This window comes from Rhincodon typus, chromosome 1 (genome assembly GCF_021869965.1).
Source record: "Rhincodon typus isolate 14 chromosome 1, sRhiTyp1.1, whole genome shotgun sequence".
Taxonomy (NCBI): domain Eukaryota; kingdom Metazoa; phylum Chordata; class Chondrichthyes; order Orectolobiformes; family Rhincodontidae; genus Rhincodon; species Rhincodon typus.
In genome coordinates, this window is record NC_063332.1 from 162,995,401 (window position 1) to 163,014,347 (window position 18,947).

At 42.7% G+C, this 18,947-nt stretch overlaps 1 protein-coding gene and 1 long non-coding RNA gene across 2 annotated transcripts in view; both read right to left on the reverse strand.

Annotated features, from left to right (window-relative positions):
* The window catches only part of LOC109918225 (thrombospondin type-1 domain-containing protein 4-like), a 396,211-nt gene that overhangs the window by 256,921 nt on the left and 120,343 nt on the right, over positions 1–18,947 (reverse strand). The gene's annotated exons all lie outside the window — the stretch shown is intronic.
* LOC125483144 overlaps positions 1–18,947 on the reverse strand; it is a 125,239-nt gene that overhangs the window by 101,993 nt on the left and 4,299 nt on the right. The window lies entirely within an intron of this gene.

Genomic DNA, 18,947 nt, shown 5'->3' on the forward strand with positions numbered 1-18,947 from the left:
CTGTAACCAAAAGACAGATGTAGAGCCAAAACCTTAACTGCAAGTTGGATCTGCACTTACCAGCTGTGATGTGAATTTTTACTAATAATTATTCTCAACTCAGGCTAGAGGTTTTGGTTTATTAGTAACCCAGTTATGCAGCAGATTTCAGTCCTGATTTTCAAAGGATATGCCAGCTCTGTGCTGATGGTGGGTGCTAATCTCAGCATCTATTCAATGGGTGCCCTGATTTTTCATGCTGCAACTTGTAGATAAGGAAAGGCAACACAAAGCTGGTTTATAATTAGAAACCTCGCTCAGCTGGAAAATTGAGGTCCCTTTGTGAAGCCAGAAATCTGTGCACCACAGCAAAATACAAAAAAAACACAATGAGGTCTATAGCGTCTTTCAAGAGTCCTTAGATCACACAGTGGGTTGGAGATAGAATGAAAGAGAGAAAGTGAGATAGAGAGGAAGAGTGACTGAAGTAACCTTTGTATGATTTGAGCCACACGTGCAGGGTCTGCAGTATCTCAAGGTCTCCTAGATGCTCAGTTCTACCATTTGACAAGGAGTGGATGTGCAGTAGAACAAGGAAGAGGCTCATGGGGCTTCAGGTCAACAGAACGAGAATGGCACTTCAGCAATATTGAGAAAGGGGCTAAAAAAATGGCATATTGGTTGCCATGGAGAGGAGGTGTGACAATTTTTGACAGTTTTCTTCGAATTGGTGATCAACAATCAACACTGGTGATCCCTCTTGCCATTGGCCAGCTTTGCTTTTCTAAGGAACTCCCAAACATTAATTCATGTATTCCCAGAAAACACCCTTGCCAGTCAGCTGTCGTGAAACGAGGCTCGATAGTCCCCCAAAGTACACAATGCACTGGTAGACCTACAACTTCTGAGACGCACAGAAACATTTTGCCTTCATATCCTGGACCAATTCAGGGGGATGAAATTTGCAGAATTCAACTCCAGGCCCTAAGCTAGTCAAAACAAGTTATAAGAAGACAGCAGGGAACACCTGGTAGATCATCCAATGTTCCATTGCATTTTGTTTTCAATAATATTGACCTTCTCCAGGAACCAATTTATTTTCTCTTTTGCAGTGAAGCACACAAAGCAGCAATTCATTCCGAATGCGAAAATCGTCTCGATGTCTGACCTCGTTTTATGCTTATGGAACTCCATATACAATCTCCACATTGTTCTCAAAATTATCTATGAATATAGGACCTAGGAGTAAGCAGGTTATCTTCTTGAGCTCTTCTACCATTCGATAAGATCATGGCTGATCTGGTTGTCATAACAAACCCCACTTTTCTCTCTGCTCCCCTTAACACTTCACTCCCTTGTCTATCCACAATCTATCTAACTCAGGCGTGAAATTCAAACTCCCAACCTCCACTGCTTTCTAGTTTGAATAATTTGCATACACGGACAAATGCTGGCTTCTTCTTAAATATTTCAAAAATGTCTTGCGGAAGGCTACGTTGTTTTTAGAGTAAGAAGATCCAGTTCCATGAGCGAGCTGTGAACATCCAGGATTTTAATGGTATTAATCCAGTGGCACATTTTGCTGTCTTTTCTGGGATCTTTATATCACTTTCTGTGTTTTATTTGATCAGAACCATTTATCATAATTTTCTGCAGTCTATAAGCACTATAAGGATCTTTGGAAATTAATGCAGTGGAACATGTCAGTTTCATTTCCTTTCAAAAGACTTAAATTGAGTACTTGACATTGGCTTTGACCACACACCTTTACATTCAAGTCTTCTATGCGTTGTGGATCTAGATCCAACTACGATAGTTGGGGTATCCTGATATCTTGGAGATGAAGTGTGAAAGTGGGCCTGAAAGCAGAAGGTACTTTGGCTCAGGAATGGGTTTTCTTGCAAAATTACATTCTTCTATTCATGTGCAGGTAATCTTATTGGAATGATATCCACCAAACGCCCTCCATAGCACACACACCCCCCCTCCCCCCAGATCTCTGGTCTTTACCAACAGATCCTTCAGTTTCAACCTCTGGGTGTCACATTTAGACGGCACGAGGTTAGCAGTTCACTGTCTGCCACCAAGGAGCATCACTCAACCTCTGCTCATTGTTCTCCCACCCACCCCGGGAGATGCCAGAGATCCAGCAAAAAGTGACACTATGCTTTAGCAATGCCTCCCTAGAGTTTCCCTGAAAACCTTACAGGACAGAAGGGAAGTTCTTCTTTTAATGATGTCAAAAGGAGGCTACATGTACTGACAAACGCAGACAAATTGCAGAGGTCAGTGCCCATGGGCAGCTCAAAGGAACCTGGCTCCACACTCACAAGAAGCCGAAGGATCTGCTTGGTACCGGGTACAAGTATTTCTGCTCTAACGTGTGTTTCATCAATGCAAATTGGCTGTAACATGATTGATGAATAGTGGATGCTGTTTGGATAACGCGAACTTTCCACTATACAATATAGCTATTTTCTATAGCAATTTCCCTATAACGCAATTTTCTATAGCACAAGGTCACACAAGAAAGCTACTATCGTTTTACAGGAGAAATGCCTGTATATATCATTCCTCAGTGATTCATGCTGCTACAAGTGTGAGTTAGCAGGGTATAGTTGCCACTGCAGAGGGTTCTCATACAGGAGATTAGTTGCCAGGAGTCACTTTATGTGCCATCAATGTTGGTCGCTTTATTGCAGCAATCAATATACACCACGGTGGTACTGCCATTCCCATATCTGATAGCATTCACACTTACAACATTAAAGGAGCTACACCATTCAGGAGCTCACTGATCTTTCATTCACAATTCAGAGAATGGAATCATCAGTTAGCTTTTCACCAAAGACCTAAATGGCTTCAGGATGAAAACCTCATGGGTGATTCAGACACACACATTATATAATGCTTTATTGATACTTTATCAACTCTGAACCATCTTTCAATCATATCCAACTTCCCCCATTCCACATTCTTCTCACTAGTAACACACACTGTCAGACACAGCTTTGGGGATTGTAATCTCTACCTGTATGTGTTTAAGTCGGGAAAGTGCTCGTGTAACCTTGCTAATGTCTCTTAGCGATTCTCTCTTTGGACAGAAGAGTGTGCACAATAAATGCAAACTTTCAGATGGGCAGACTTAAGGCCCCCCAGACCCCTCCTCCCCCTCCTCTCCCACCATGAGAAACTGCCGAGTTGGCAGGCGATTGAGTTCCTCTGCTGAAGACTTCTAATCTGCTTCTTCTAGTGACACATCAAGCCCCAACATCTTAATCAAACCTCGGGTAGGGGTGCTACTCACGACACATCCAAAATTTTATGTGTTGCTGTACAGGCTGCCACCCCACTCCAAAACCAGGACCAAAGACGGGAGTGTCCCAGCCTCCAGGGCCCATCTATATAGGCCCTGGCAGTAGGGATATACCCCTCTGGGATATCTCATCTTCATTGAACTTTTGTTAGGTAACATTTGTTGGGCCCTTGAGATGTACATTTTCTAAGTGCAGAGAAGTGCTGAGGTCTATAGAATAATGGAGTACCGGAGGATGGATTTCAACCCATCTGCTCTGTATCAGTTCTGTATCTGTAAAAGTTGCTGTCATAGTTGGATCTAGATCCACAACCCATATTAGATTTGTTAGTCCTACTAATCCATCCTTTCCTTATATTCCTGCAATCATTTCTCCTTCAAATATCTGGGGTGGCTCAGTGGCTTGCACTGCTGTCTCACAGCACCAGGGACCTGGGTTCAATTCCATCCCTAGGCTACTGTCTGTGTAGAGTTTGCATGTTCTCCCCAGGCTTGCATGGGTTTCCTAAGGGTGCTCTGATTTCCTCCCACAGTCCAAAGATGTGCAGGTTAGGGTGGATTAGCCATAGTAAATCACCCATAGTGTCCAGGGATGTGTTGGTTAGGTGGATTAGCCATGGGAGATGCAGGGTTAAGGTGATGGCGTGGGTCTGGGTGAGATGGGGTCTTCAGAGGGTGGTGTGGACTTGATGGGCCAAATGGCCTGCTTCAATCCTGTAAGGATTCTATTAATCCATCCTTTCTGGCAGCTAATAGGGAAACCATCTCCACCATCCATTCAAGGAGTGTGAAAATCCCAAACCCCTTGGGTAAAGAGAAGCATTGCCCCAGGTTGACTTCAGTTTATTACCAATCCCCTTAATGTTGTGCCCTTTGTTTTAATCATCCTTCAGCCATCAGATTGGGTTTCTCTTTATTTAATTTGTCTAAACTCTTCAGGATTTTAGGCTCCTCGATTAAATCTCACTGTTTGCTTTCCATGTTCCAAGGACAATTTTCCAGTTAATTTCGAGAACTGTAATCCGTCAGCACTGGAAGCATTCCAATGAATCTCTTCCTCTCCAAGGCCCTCACATTCCACCTTTAGGATTGAACACATGGGCTGGATGTCTCTGCGGAGGGTGACGTTGGGTTCAGAGCGGGTATGATGGCAATTTGCCCAAGAGCACAGCAAATCAGCTGCCCCATCTGCCATCACCTCTGAATAATGTTTCCGGAGCTGGCATCTTGGCTTTCCACTGGATTGACCAGTCTAGTTCCTCACATCCTGCAATTTTGTTAATGGTGCACAAGCCCCTGAATGGAAGCTAAATTCAAAGCCAAAGCCCGATTGTTTGCCCTGGTGACGGCCATAACCACACTGCCCCTACCACAAATACCAAAACACAAAGCACACTAAGAGGTCGGTGGGGCCCTTTCAATCCTTTCCGGAATTCCCTGTGACCCCCCCAACCACCCCTCACTCCTCCCAAAGCTCCTGATGCAGGCTACAGTTGCAATGGTAGACCATGCTGTGGAGGGGTCCCTCTCTCAACGATGGCCTGGTACTTGTGATCAAACACACTGTTGAAAACATTTGATACTTTCAGACAGAGCTTTCATTTTGAGGGAAAGCTGTCCACATGGGTGGGAGTGAGAAATTGCTTAGGTTAGGACCTGTATTTGGTTCTGATACTGGGGACTCAATGCCGGTTGAAACATTCATGCAAATATTCCAGCTGGTAGCAAACCAATGTTTTAACTTTTTAATTATTTTATTTAGCTCATTTTTCTAATCAACCTTTGTTGATGTTATTACACCCTCTGGAGCAGATGGGACTTGAACCAAGGCCTCCTAGTCCAGAGATAGGGATCCCACTGCATCACATGAGGGTCCCTTATCAAAACAATGTTTTATGTAATGTTAATATAGCAAGTAGTTAAATGGGTGAACAGGGTTAATTGAATAATTGATTGACTAGTGCGGTGAAGGAGTTGTGAGGTTGAGTATTTCATAAACTCTATCCACAATGAAAGGTACTTTGCTTTGTCTCCCATTGACTGCCTTGGATTCCCAACGACATAAATGCTCAGCTTATCTTCCTGGCTTTTATAAATTATTGCCTCTATTTGTAAGACAGAATTCCATATGTTGTACTCACTGCTTTGTTAACTTGTTTGCCTTCTTCAAATACTTGTTCCAAAATAGCCCAAGTCTTGCTGTTCTCACACTACTAAAATTGTACCATTTAGCCTGTGTTATTTCTCCTCGCACTTCCCAACATAACACATCACCTCACTCTTTCTATGCTGAATGTAATCATCCACATGTCCCTCTATTCCATCAGTCCACATCCTTTTGAAATTTTTAATTATTTTCCTTACTGTTTACTTCACTTCCAAGATTTGTGTCTTTGAAACAGTGCCCTGTACACAGGTCCAAGTCAGTGAATTAGATCAAAAACAGCAGTGGACATAGTACTGAATCACAGAATCCCTAGTGCAGATAGAGGCCATTCAGCCTATCGAGTCTGTACCAATTCTCCGAACAGCATGTCTGCAAACCCACATTAACCATGGACAATCCACCTAGCCTGCGCATCCCTGGACACTATGGGCAATTTAGCATGATCAATCCACCTATCCTACATATCTTAGGACTGTGGGAGGAAACCAGAGCACCCAGCAGAAACCCATGCAAACTCCACACAGTTGCCCAAGGGTGGAATTGAACCCAGGTCCCCGGTGCTGTGAGGCAACAGTACTAACCACTGAGCCCCCATGCCGCTGAAGAGTAGGGAACCCTTGAGAACATCACAATATACCTCACTCTCGATGAAGAAATAGCCCCTCACCACAACTCTGTTTTCTACTCTTTGACAATGTTGTATCTGTGCTGCTATTTCCCTGTTTATCCCATGGGCTTCAACTTTGCTGATGAATTGATGCTCTCTTGTGAAAGTTTACAGATACAAAATTAACTTCATTACCCTCACTTAACCCCTCTGTTATCATCATCAACAAACCTAATTAAGATGGCTAAACATCATTTGGCTTTGGCCTCTTGTGGTGCAGTGGTAGCAGCCCTACCTCTTGGCCAGAAGGACTGGTTTCAAGTCCCACTTGCTCCAGATGGGTGTCTTAACTTGCCTGAACAGGTTGATGAAAATTATCGAAAAAAAACACCGTTTGGCTGTAATGAACTGTTGTGTCTCAAGTGATTGCTTATTTCCTCTTAGTTTGTCCTTCGTAAAAAGCTTTCTTGCAATTCATGACGTTAAATTGACTGGCCCATAATTATGAGATTGACCCTTCTCCCTTTTTTGCGTGGACACGATTGCAAACGCGGAAGTGCTGACTAAAACTGGACCCTTGTCATTGAAATAATATTTAAATTTGTTTTACAGCTTATACTTTTTCCATCTTCTGGACATAATGGTTGAAGAATGTGCAGGTGCTAAATTCGATGGGCGGCATTGGTGGAAAAAGTCTGGGTTTAATTCTAATTTCATATTGCAGTTCAGCAAAAAAATGATGAGGTGCAATGTTTTACTTAGTCTGTGACGGAGGAGACCTTTAGCACTTTTAAAATGTATTTCAGATGGCTTCATCATTCAATGTGGAAAATATGCTTAATATTTGTAGCATGCTGTATATCTTAGAAAGCACTGCCAGCTCTTTTGGGATGGAGGTGTAATTGAAAAGGGTGTAACCAATCATTTGGCAAACGAAATGAAGAAGAAACAAAATGTTGAGACTCATATTTCCGTACAAGACAGAAATATTAGACCAAGCTGATTAACGTATACTTAGTTAAGATTCCACTGCATCTGCTCCTGATGTATCCTAGGACAAGAAATGATGAGCTTGGGAGTATATACTCTCCTGGTGTGACTGCCAAACATGTGCCAGTGGTGAGACAGTGGAGTTTTATACTTCATTATCATAGGAGTCAGTGTGCCCCGATAAAGGGTCAGCCATTCAGGACTGAAATGAAGAGGTTGTGAACCCTCAGTCGCGGAATGCATTCAAGACTGTAATCAATAAATTTTTGCAGATTTCTGATTAACAGGTTCAGAGATGTTATTACATACTTCTTGAGCCATTAGGACTTGAATCCAGGCCTCCTGGCTCAGAGGTAGGGTCACTATCACTGAGCCACAATTGATTTTTAGTACAGAGGAAATCAAGGGATATAGAGATGAGGTTGGAAAGTGAAGCTGTGGTAGATCAATCATGGAGTTACTAAAGCAGGCACAAGGGATCATAAAACTTAGTTCTGTTATGATTTTTTAATGCTCTCAACACATAAATAAAGTGAACCCATAGCAAGCAGTTGAGGCAAGTATTTTGGTTAAACTTCCAATCAATATTTGTTGGTGGTATCTATATGATAGTTCCATCACATCAGACAGACTGATAGACACTTTCAGTGGCAACACAAAACCTCTGTAATGGGCAATAGCACCTCCCCCTCAAAATCTCTGAATTCTTCTCTCTCTTTTCCCAATATCCGCCACTACTTTGTTGCCTCCCCATCCCCTCCAGCTCATGAGAAGGAGTCACCCACATCCTAGAGACGGAGGCACAGGTGTTGGAGGCGGGAAACAAAAGAGCACATGTCTTGGTGTGTGTTTGGGATGACATTCTGCTTTCCTTCTCTATGTTAACTGCTTCACTGGTATCATTGAACCTTCATGCCAACCAACTGAGAGAGGGCCTGGTGGTTGAGCGTTGCTTTTTAGGAAGCCACTCCAATCTCTGTGTGAAGGAAGGAAGAAACTGGAGGGGAGTTGGCTGGATTGCTAACTGAAAGAGTGGGGGTTAGGAGGGGGGAATGAAGTGCTCAGGAGGACAATTGACCATCTGAGAGAATGAAACTGGAGTGGAACCTGGCAGAGGAGAACTCCTGCTCCTCCCGAAGATACATGCAAGTCTTCTTAAAACTCACGTCTAACTTCCACTGGAAATGTTTTTAAAGGTGCATCATTGGAGTGGCCCCTGTAGAGAAATTGGAGGCTGTTCTTCCTTTTTTTTGTGAATTAAACATCTTACTTTCCGATCGATACCACTGTCAAGAATCTTTAAACATTCATCTACAAAGCTAAACTTCACTTCCAGTTCTGAAAGGCCATTTGACCCAAAACGTTAACTCTGCGTTCTCTCTCCACAGATGCTGAGTTTCTCCAGCAATTTCTGTTTCTGTTTCCAATGTCCAGCCTCTTTATTTTATTTCACTTCGAAAGTAACTGAAACAGAGTCCAATTTTCACAGTCAAGTTGTTTACTCCAAAACGTTTCCTTGTTAACATTTTGAAAAGTAGTTCCGGAGCTAAAATCTAAATTCTGAATCACATGAATGACAAAGGATCTTTCCACAAGGTAATCCAAACTGACTTCTTTACCAGAAGCTGACAAAAAGATGTGCAGTTGGCCTGCACATTCATCAAAATTCTTCATGGCGAAAATACTCGAGCCAGTTAATATCGAAAATGGAGGCTTCTTTCCACAAATATGTGCTGTGTTAGTTTTCCTACAAACTTTGTTAAATTTACTTGAACATGGAAAAAGAACATGGGTCAAGTCTCTTTTATAGCAAACCCACACTAAGGCTCTGGATTTACTGGCCATGCTCAGGAATGAAATGAACAGTCTGGTTTTGTTGGTATTGGTTGCTAGCCACCACAGTCAATCTGAGGAAACCAATTTATTTCAGCAACAATGGCATCTTGCACAGCGGTTCGTGTTGTGTTTAGGGCAGCTAGGAATCACTCTGTACATCACAATGTGCTTTAGCAGAGTGAGACACTCCCTGCAAAATAATGTTTTTGGAGGTCACTTTGTTTTTTTTGTACCCTTCAGCCGTACAACTATGCTTAAAATTGTAATCATTTTTTCTGAAATATTTCCTGTACTGTCTGCAATCCTGTGAAGTGGATGGAAGATCTCACTTGGAATCCTGAAAGACTTGGGCACGCATCCTCCATGCTTTTTCCGTCTGCAGACAGCAGTGGTTAGCATTCACAAATTCCCGTCCAATCCCCTGACAAGCAAGGCTTCCTCCAGAGAACAAAATTTCTTAAATTAACCCCAAGATCCAGATAAGAGAAAATCTTTCTATTGGGAGATGGTGACTGTTCCTCAATTTTAGGCAAGATTGATTGTGTCTATATAACTTTTCATCAACTCTTTTCATCTCCTCAGTCAGACAACTTCATTTTAAAAAAAAGAGGCAAAATAAAAATATAATAACATAACTGACGTGATTTTAATGAAATGGTTGCGGTTTCTGGATTACCAATTCAGAAACTTGAACCAATAATCCAGGTTGGCAGCTTGCAAACTTGAATTGAATGTAAAACAAATCAAATCTGGAACTGAAAAGCTGGCTTCAGGGAATGTAATATGAAAGTCGCTGGATTGTTGTAAAACAGCAAATGATTCATTTATAACCTTTAAGGTATAAATCCTGTAATCACTGCCTAGATCTAGCCTACATGTGTCTCTACAATAATGTGGTTGATTCTTAACTGCCCTGTGGAGTTACTCAGTTGTAGGAATCTGCCACAATGATTCACAAAGTGCAGGAGATTCAGAATTTAGATTCTAGTTCCGGAACTACTTTTCAAAATGTTAATGCAAGCCTTACTGGTGATGCCTGAAGCTCAAGAATGAAAGGAAAGGAAACATCTCAGAGGGCAAAATTAAAACTGACCAGCAGAAGCTCCTAAATCCTTGTTGGAAATGTACCTGTTCAAATTTGAGCCACTGACATGTAGCTGCTTGTGGAAAACCCATTTCCTGCTCAGAATCTTTGGCATGTGCCTCGAATCAAGGAGGGCATTAATGAGGGAATAACTCTTAGCACAGGAAATTGGCAACTGGACCCAAGAGGCCTCAAAGTAGTCATGAGGATGGGAAAACAATCAGGAAGCATGGGATGGTGCACCACATGAGCAGGGCAAAGCATTGGTCCCTGGTCCAGTGCTATCAAAAACCCAGCAACAGGCAGCACGTTGGCAGATCCTTTGGTGGGGTAGTGGGGGTTTTAACTATATGTTCCCTATTATTGCCAGGGCCTATGGATTGCTTCAAAAAATGTTCGATAAAGGTGACTCACGGCAATACTTGTACAAAATAAATCTTAAGCATATGGTTTGAGAGGAAATGGAGCAGCGTGGATAGAAAGTTGGTTTTGTTCCATTCTGTAAGATCTGAAGCCAATTGCCTGAACAAAAACAACACTGTCTGCAGACAGAGTCTGAAAATAGCATTACAGGTTTATTGGCACTCGGCAGGGCCTGCCCCCTTGTTGTCTCCTCAATTTGAACTCCTAGCACCTGACTGAAGCTCTCTGTTACCCACTGTGGTGCTTCAATGTAGTAGCAAATCTTCCCCAGTAGCTGCCACACGGGAGGCTGACTGCTCAGGCTCAATCTAAGCTTTAAGTGACGCTTGTTTTCCACAATCTCTTTAGCAATCTCTAGCCTAAGCCTGAAATGTCATAACAACTCAGTGCCTTCCGGTTGTTCGGCTCAGCCTGGTTTCTGGCTCTCTTATGCTCATGAAATCCCATCTGATTTATCCTGAGCAACACCGCAGGAGGTCCGCCAGTAATAAAGTTGGATTGTCCGCAGTCATAGACATCACACCGGAGATGACACACTTTGCTCCAATAGCAACACGAGCTGAAATTGCTCATTGTGTCAGAAGCACATTTTAATTGTCAAAGTTCCATGACCAAACAGTCCCTAACAGGACTGTGACTGGGCTTGCACCGCACGGCCTGCACAGGTTCTAGAATGCAGCCTACCACCACCGACGTCAGGGCACTTAGGGATTACCAGCAATGCCTACCCGTCATGTATGAACCAAAATAAAAACAGGATAATATCAAACTTGCAGTGAAATTACACCAGTAAAGTGTAGGGAGCTCTGAGGAAATATTCCCATCATACGTCTTTTGAAATTCCCTCATTAATGCAAATGCAGCTGCATTAGGGCTGCAAATCAATGGTCTACATTGAGCTGTTGGCAATGTGGCATTGAGAATGTCGGATCTGCAATGCAGTGACTGCAGCGTGGCATCTGCAGTGAAACTGAAGCAGGGTCGAGATGGGCAATGTTACTGATGTAGGTAATGTGGTAATCAAGTGGATATGGAGTCTGAAGTTCAGCCCAGGATCAAATAGAATGTCAAAGTTGCCAACAGTCTGATTCAGTTTTAGCAAAGAGTGGGAGGGGGTGGCTAGGGACCAGAGTTGGTCGCAGCAACTGAAGGCAACAGCTATAGTCTTACCAAAATGCAGTTGCCGGAAAATTTTGCTCACCCTGTACTGGGTATCAGACAAGCAGTGTGACAAAACAGGGGTAACGGAGGGGTCGAGAGAGCGGCGGGGGGGGGGAAGTTGTGGCACTACAGGTGAGGAATAGCAAGGCACCAAAGATCGATCCTCACAACCGCACTCCTGAGATAAGACAGCAGGAGAAGCATGGGCATTGCAGGCGATTCTTTGGTTAAAACGGGAGAGAGAGAGAGAGGACTGGAATTCCAATACCACTTAGTTTGGCTCAGGGGGATACCAGGTAACTTTAATCTGAGCGTTGGATGGGAGGGTAGAGCAGGATTGGATGGGTCAACAGGGGGGAGTGTTGTGTGAGGTGTGAGGGTGTGGGTTGTGGGGTCGGGGTGGGGGGGTTATCAGATTGAGATGGGAAGGTGGAAGTCTTGCAGGGTTCTGAGGAAGCATCACTGGACCCTAAACATTAATGCTGTTTTCTTTCTACAAAGGCTGCCAGATCTGCTGAGTTTCTCCAGCAATTTCTGTTTTTGCTTTAGATCTCCAGCATCCGCAATTTTTTGTTTTACATTAGAGCTGGGGCGGTAACTTGCAAAGGCAACAAGATCAGGGAATGTTTTGTTGATGAGAGGGTAATTACACCAGATTTGAAGGGTGGTAAAGGTGGTGATACTGTACTTAGTAGCAAACTTTTTAATGAAAGCCAACACAAGAGAGAGGGATTGCTTAAATGAACATTAGATAATCAGCAATTTAATGATAATAAGGTCAAAGATGCAGGAGGTGGGTCTCTGAAAAACGAGCTTGAGCAGAGATAAGAGAGAAACTAGTTAAAGGTATGGGTTCAAGGCTGGACATGAGGAAACATGAAGGGGAATCTGGGTTGGTGAGCTAAAGCAACATGGATAAAAGTGACACAGATAGCAGAACAGATGATCTCTGGTCAGGTTTTTCATGACAATGAGGCATGGCCTGAGAATAATAACTTTGAAGAAATTATTCATTCAATGATTTACAGGTTGTGGACATTCCTGCATTATTCCTATCATACCACTCTTCAAACGGCAAGTTTTATCCCAGAAACAGATTCCACGACAGTATTTGTGGATGAACAAATGTTGGATGACCTGTTCACATTTGGGATTAAAGTTTTCTGAAACAGTCACTGTACCTTCAGCAGGTCATCAGCGGAAACCCAGCCTACAATTGGGAGCGGGTCTCTACTATTTCCCCACAAAGCTATTGCAGTCAAATCAGGAGAGGATCCCAAAGAAACCCCCAGTCAATTCCAAACATTAATTCCAATAAAGGATTAATTCCATTAAATAAAGCTGTCTGTTCTATAAAGAAATGGCCCCATCTAGTGTAACTAGTACAATACTGAATACACAGCACATCTAATTAACCTTAGCTTCCTCTCCCCACCTTTATACTGTGCACCTGCCAACTACAGGAGACTTAAAACAAAATTCAGGCTGTTATATTCTAGCAAATGTAGTGATCATAGAATCATGTGCAAAATGTTTTAAAATGAGGGCCTTCTTTTGCTCGTTTGGCAATCACAGTTAAGTATGAATGGCCCCCTCCAACTGTTTTTATAAAATTCACTTGGGGATGCGGATGGCTCTGGTTGGCCAGCATTTAGCGACCATCTCTAGCCAGCCTACAGAGGGCAGTGGTGAGCCACCTTCTTGAAACGCGGCTGTCCATTTGTTGTAGGTAGCCTCACAATGCAGTTGGAGAAAGAATTCCAAGATTTTGACCCAATGACAATGAAATAACAGCAATATATTTCCAAGTTAGGATGGTCACCAGTTTTGGGGGGAATCTTGCAGGTGTTGGTGTTCCCAGGTATCCGATGCCCCTGTTCTTCTCGATGGTAGTGGTCGTGCATTAGGAAGTTGCTGACAAAGGAGCCTTGATGAATGTCTGCAGTGCATCTTGTAGATGGTACACACCACTGCTACTGAACATCAGTGGTGGATGTTGTGAATGTTTGTGGATGCAGTGACAATCAAGTGGGCTGCTTTGTTCTGGATGGTGTCAAGCTTCTCAAGTGTTGTTGGAGCTGCATCCAACCAGACAAGTGGAGTAGAGTATTCTGTCACAGTCCTGACTTGTGCCTTGTCGATGGTGGACAAGCTTTGGGGAGTCAGGAGGTGAATTACTCACTGCAAGATTCCTAGGTTCAGATCCGTTCTTGTAGACACATTATTTATATGGCCAGTCCACTTCAGTTTTTGGTTAATGATAACCCCAGGATGTTGGTAGTGGGAAGATAGATGGTGATGCCATTGAATGTCATGGAGTGGTGGTTAGGTTCTCTCTTGTTGGAGATGATCATTACATGGCATTTGTGTGGCATGAATGTTATTTGCCACTTCTCAGCCTAAACCTAGATACTGTCCATGTCTTACTGCATTTAGGCATGGACAGCTTCAGTATCTGAGGAGTCGTGAATGGTGCTGAACATTGTGTAATCGTCGGTGAACATACCCACCACTGACCTTATGATGGGGGGAAGGTCATTGATGAAGCAGCTGAAGATGGTTGGGCCTAGGACACTACCCTGAGGAACTCCGGCAGAGATGTCCTGGAGCTGAGACGATTGACCGGCACCAACCAGACCATCTTCTGAGGTGCCGGATATGACTCCAACCAGGGGAGAGCTTTCCCCTGATTCCCATTGATTCAGGCTGCTTGACGTCAAGGTCAGTCAGACTCGCCTCACCTCTGGAATTCTGCTTTTTTGTCCAAATTTACCAAGACCTTCTCTCAAACAAAATGAAATTACAAGATGCAACAGGCAAATGACAGCATCTCCCAAATCAGAGTCCTCCATCAACTAGAAAGAAGGACAAGGGGAATAGATGCATGGGAATGCTTTCAAGCTTCCCTCCAAGTCACACACCATCTTGACTTGGAATAGTATCACCATTCCACCACTGTCGCTGGGCCAAATTCTTGGAACTCTCTCCCCAACAGCACTGTGGTTGCATCTTCTCTCCATGGACTGTAACAGTTCAAGGGAAATTGGGATGGACAAGCAAGCTTGGTCTAGTCAGTCAGAGATAGCAAGAACTGCCAATGCTAGAGTCAGAGATATCACAGTGTGGAGCTGGAGGAACATAGCAGGTCAGGCAGCATCAGGGGAGCAGGAATGTTGACATTTTGGATTGGGACCCTTATTCAGAAAAAAAAAATTCCCTCTGATGCTGCCTGACCTGCTGTGTTCCTCCAGCTCCACACTGTGTTACCTCTTGGTCTAGTAAGCGATGCCTGCATCCCATGAGTTTGAAAAAAATTAACATCTCCACAATGAATACTTCATAAGTGAATAATGGAACAATGTCCAGACTTATCAAACCTATCGTTCAATCGTGGTAGAAATTAAGATTGACGTTTACTCCTTTCTGGGCTAATTGTGTGCCCAGTGTGTCAGATGTTGACTAAGTTGCCACTCCCAGCAATAAGAAAGCTCATTGGATCACGTCCCATTCAGCTTCAGAGCTCTCCAGCAAGCTTCTCAGCCTATCACAGGCCTCAACACTAAGATCGAACTCATTGGACTCTACTGGCCATTTGGATCCTAAAGACAGCTGGCCAGGGATCTGAGCATGGGTCAACTGCGTGACCCTCACCTGTGTCCCCTTTTGGAGTAAATGGTGGTCCCCACCCAAACCTGGCAGTCATGTCACTTTGATTACTCTGTCAGGATACCAGTCTGCAGTACTTCCCTGGCTGAGAAGAATTTTAAGGCGATGAATGACCATGAAAATGCTCTGCTTGACGATCAGAAGCTAATGTATGAGATCATTCCTCCTCATCTCAGTCCTAAACAGTCATCCCTTCACTTTGAGGTTGTGTCCTTGGTCCTACTCTCTTCTACCAGTGAAAACATCTTCTCCATGTCCAAGCTATCCAGGCATCTCAATATTATGTAAGTTTCAATCAGATTCTCCCCTCATCCTTCTGAACTCCATCGAGAACAGACCCAGAGTCTTCAACCACTCATCCCCAGGGTCATTCCTTCAAATTTTCACTGGACCCTCTCCAATACCAACAAATCCTTCCTTAGACACAGGGCCAATAACTGCTCACAATATTCGAAATGCAGCACGATCAGATCCTTATACAGCTTCAGCAATACATCTCTGCTCTTGTCTTCTAGTGTTCTTGAAATGAATGCGAACGTTGTATTTGCTTTCCTAACTGCCAACTGAACCCACATGTTAACCTTAGGAGAATCCTAAACTCTAACTTCTAAGTCCCTTTGTGCTTTAGATTTTTGAAACCTTTCCTCAATTAGAAAATAGACTATATCTCTATTCTTCCTACCATCAGCCATCAACTCTCACCTTTAAACTCCTGCAAATTACAACCCTTTCCATCTTAAAAAGTTTACGTGCTCTGCCTTTGGCTAACTTCTCTGATTTTTCTGTTTGTTCCTGCTAATCAGACTGACACTTTGTGACACATTTTGAACTGTTGTGCCACGTTCTGTGTTGTATAATCATCGTCATATTAATGCTGTTTTCTTCGAAGTGTTTAAGACCAAAACACAGCTAAAAAATGTGATATATGGCATGACTTTACAGAGAAAATTGATACCAACATTCAGAATATGCTATTAATTAATAGATAAATCCCTTTGGGCTTGGCTTGATTATAGAAAGCAGAACTGTTCCTTTATGTTGCATACTAAGTGACTGTTTTCTGTTTCATTGTTCTAAGCGTCTGTCTCCCTCTGCTGGATCTATGTTTATCCTACATGAAATAGTCAGAAAATCAACATTAATGAAATTCCATGGGCTTTTAAAGAACATGAAAGCCTTGATTCAGGATAGAACACTAGAGGGACAATCTTGTAAACTGTATCTAAGTATAGCAATGTTCCTCATAAAATAATTTTACAGTACTAAACATTTACAACCAACATTATACACCTCATTCATGTCGTGAATATCGAGTAGTGACTTGTTTATTGTGGTGAAGAAGGAAAGTGTCAGTTAAGTAGGTATTTCCTCATTCACAGGCTAGCAAATTTACACAGCTAATCGATAGGAAAATGCACTGAAAGCAGCCGATTTAAATAGGTTTAACAAGGAGACAGTGCTCTCCACTTTTAACATGTCAGCGAAAATGTCTCAATTGAAATTTGATGTATTGCTTCTACAAAGTGCACGAGTGCGTGCAGTACTGTAATCAGAGATTGACCGCATTGGGAACAAACCAATGTTTATTTCAAGATGTAGTCATGTGTGGCTGCATAGTCACTTTCAGGGCTACAAAGTGCAACAAATTGCAGAGCCAAGTGAAATCAGAGGGTACAATGATGTTGGAAGGACTAATCAACAATCACCTATAAGTAGTGCTGGTTTCAGACTTTCCTTACCTTTGTTAATAATTAATAATAAAGTGAAAAGTGAGAGGAAGAACTGTCTCAAGTTTCTAATCTACACCAGGATGCTGGGATTGACTTCAGCGACAATGCAGATGTGTCCCGAGCTGGGATGCCTCCAGTAACTCTGCACGCAAGGATGCAGCTGTGATTGGCTTTGGTTCCACTACACACATGGACAACGATGGGAGCAGCTCCAGGCTACTGAACACGTGGATGAAGCTGGGAAAGGCTCCAGTCATACAGCACACATGGACCACATTGGGATTGGATCCAGCGACATACTGCTTGGTATAGGAGCATTCCAAATGAGGAGCGGAGGAAATACGAACAGGAGGAGACCTTTCGGCCCCTTACGTCTGCTCCACCATTCAACCTGATTATGGCTGATCTTCCACCTCCATGTCATTATCCTGCACTATAATATTATCTCTTCATATCTTTAATGTCCAGAAATCTATTGACTGTGGTCTTGAAATTACTCAATGATTAAGCCTGTATAGCCCTCTATGGTCAAGAATTCCAAACATTCACCACCCTCTGAGTGAAGAAATTCCCCTCTTAATTTTAAGTTTATCTAATATGATTTTCCTTTCATAAATGCATGTTGATTCAATCTTATTTTTTTTTAAGTGTCCGCTTATCACAGACCTTATAATAGGCCTCATAGTCCATATAATCCAGCATTTTTCCTGCTACTGATGCCACGTTAGCACATCTGTAGTTCCCTGCTTTCTCCTTCACTCTTATCTTAAATTTTTTTTATTCATTCATGAGGACAATAAGGCCTATTATAAGGTCTGTGATAAGCCGACACTTAAAAAAAAATAAGATTGAATCAACATGCATTTATGAAAGGAAAATCGTATTAGATAAACTTAAAATTAAGAGGGGAATTTCTTCACTCAGAGGGTGGTGAACGTTTGGAATTCTTGACCATAGAGGGCTATACAGGCATGAATACTCATTGAGTATTTTCAAGACCCCAATCAATAGATTTCTGGACATTAAAGATATGAAGAGATAATATTATAGTGCAGGATAATGACATGGAGGTGGAAGATCAGCCATAATCAGGGTGAATGATGGAGCAGATGTAAGGGGCCGAAAGGTCTCCTCCTGTTCATATTTCCTCTGCTCCTCATTTGGAAAGGTCCTATACCAAGCAGTATGTCATGGGATGAGGGTGTTGTTGGCTAGGTCAGCATTTATTACACATCCCTAATTGCCCAGAGGGCAGTTAAGAGTCAACCACATTGCAGTGGGTCTGGAGTCACATGTAGACCAGACCAGGTAAGGATGGCAGTTTTCTTCCCTAAAGGGCATTACTGAACCAGATAGGTTTTACTGACAATTGACAATGGATTCATGGTCATCATTAGATTCTTAATTCCAGATATTTATTGAATTTAAATTCCACCATCTGCCATGGCAGGATTCAAACCCGGGTCCCCAGAATGTTGTTTGGGTCTCTGGATTAACAGTCCAGCGATAATACCACTAGGCCATCGCCTCCCCTCGACAGTGGGCTTACATTTGCTACCTTCCAATCTGCAGGGATTGTTTCACAATCTACAGAATTTTGGAAGATGACCACCAATGCTCCCAGTATATTTATAGCCTCCTTTTTCAACACTGTGGGATGTAGACCACCAGGTTCAGAGAATTCATCAACTTTCAGTCTCATTAATTTATCCAGAACCACTCTTTTTTAATACTAGTTTCTTTCAGTTCCTCACTCTTGCTGTCAGGTTAGTTCTCTAGTATTCTTGGGAGCTTTTCTGTATCTTTCTTTGTGAAGAAAGACACAATGTGTAGAAATTCCCTTGCCCAAATTTGGTGAGAAATGTGACTAATTAGGGTGAGAATGGAAAAACATCAACTTCTCATGGTTGAACAAAACCTGCATAAATAGTGACATCAGAAATTTACCTGTGAGTGGAGACTATCTTATTTCCATGCATTCACATGTC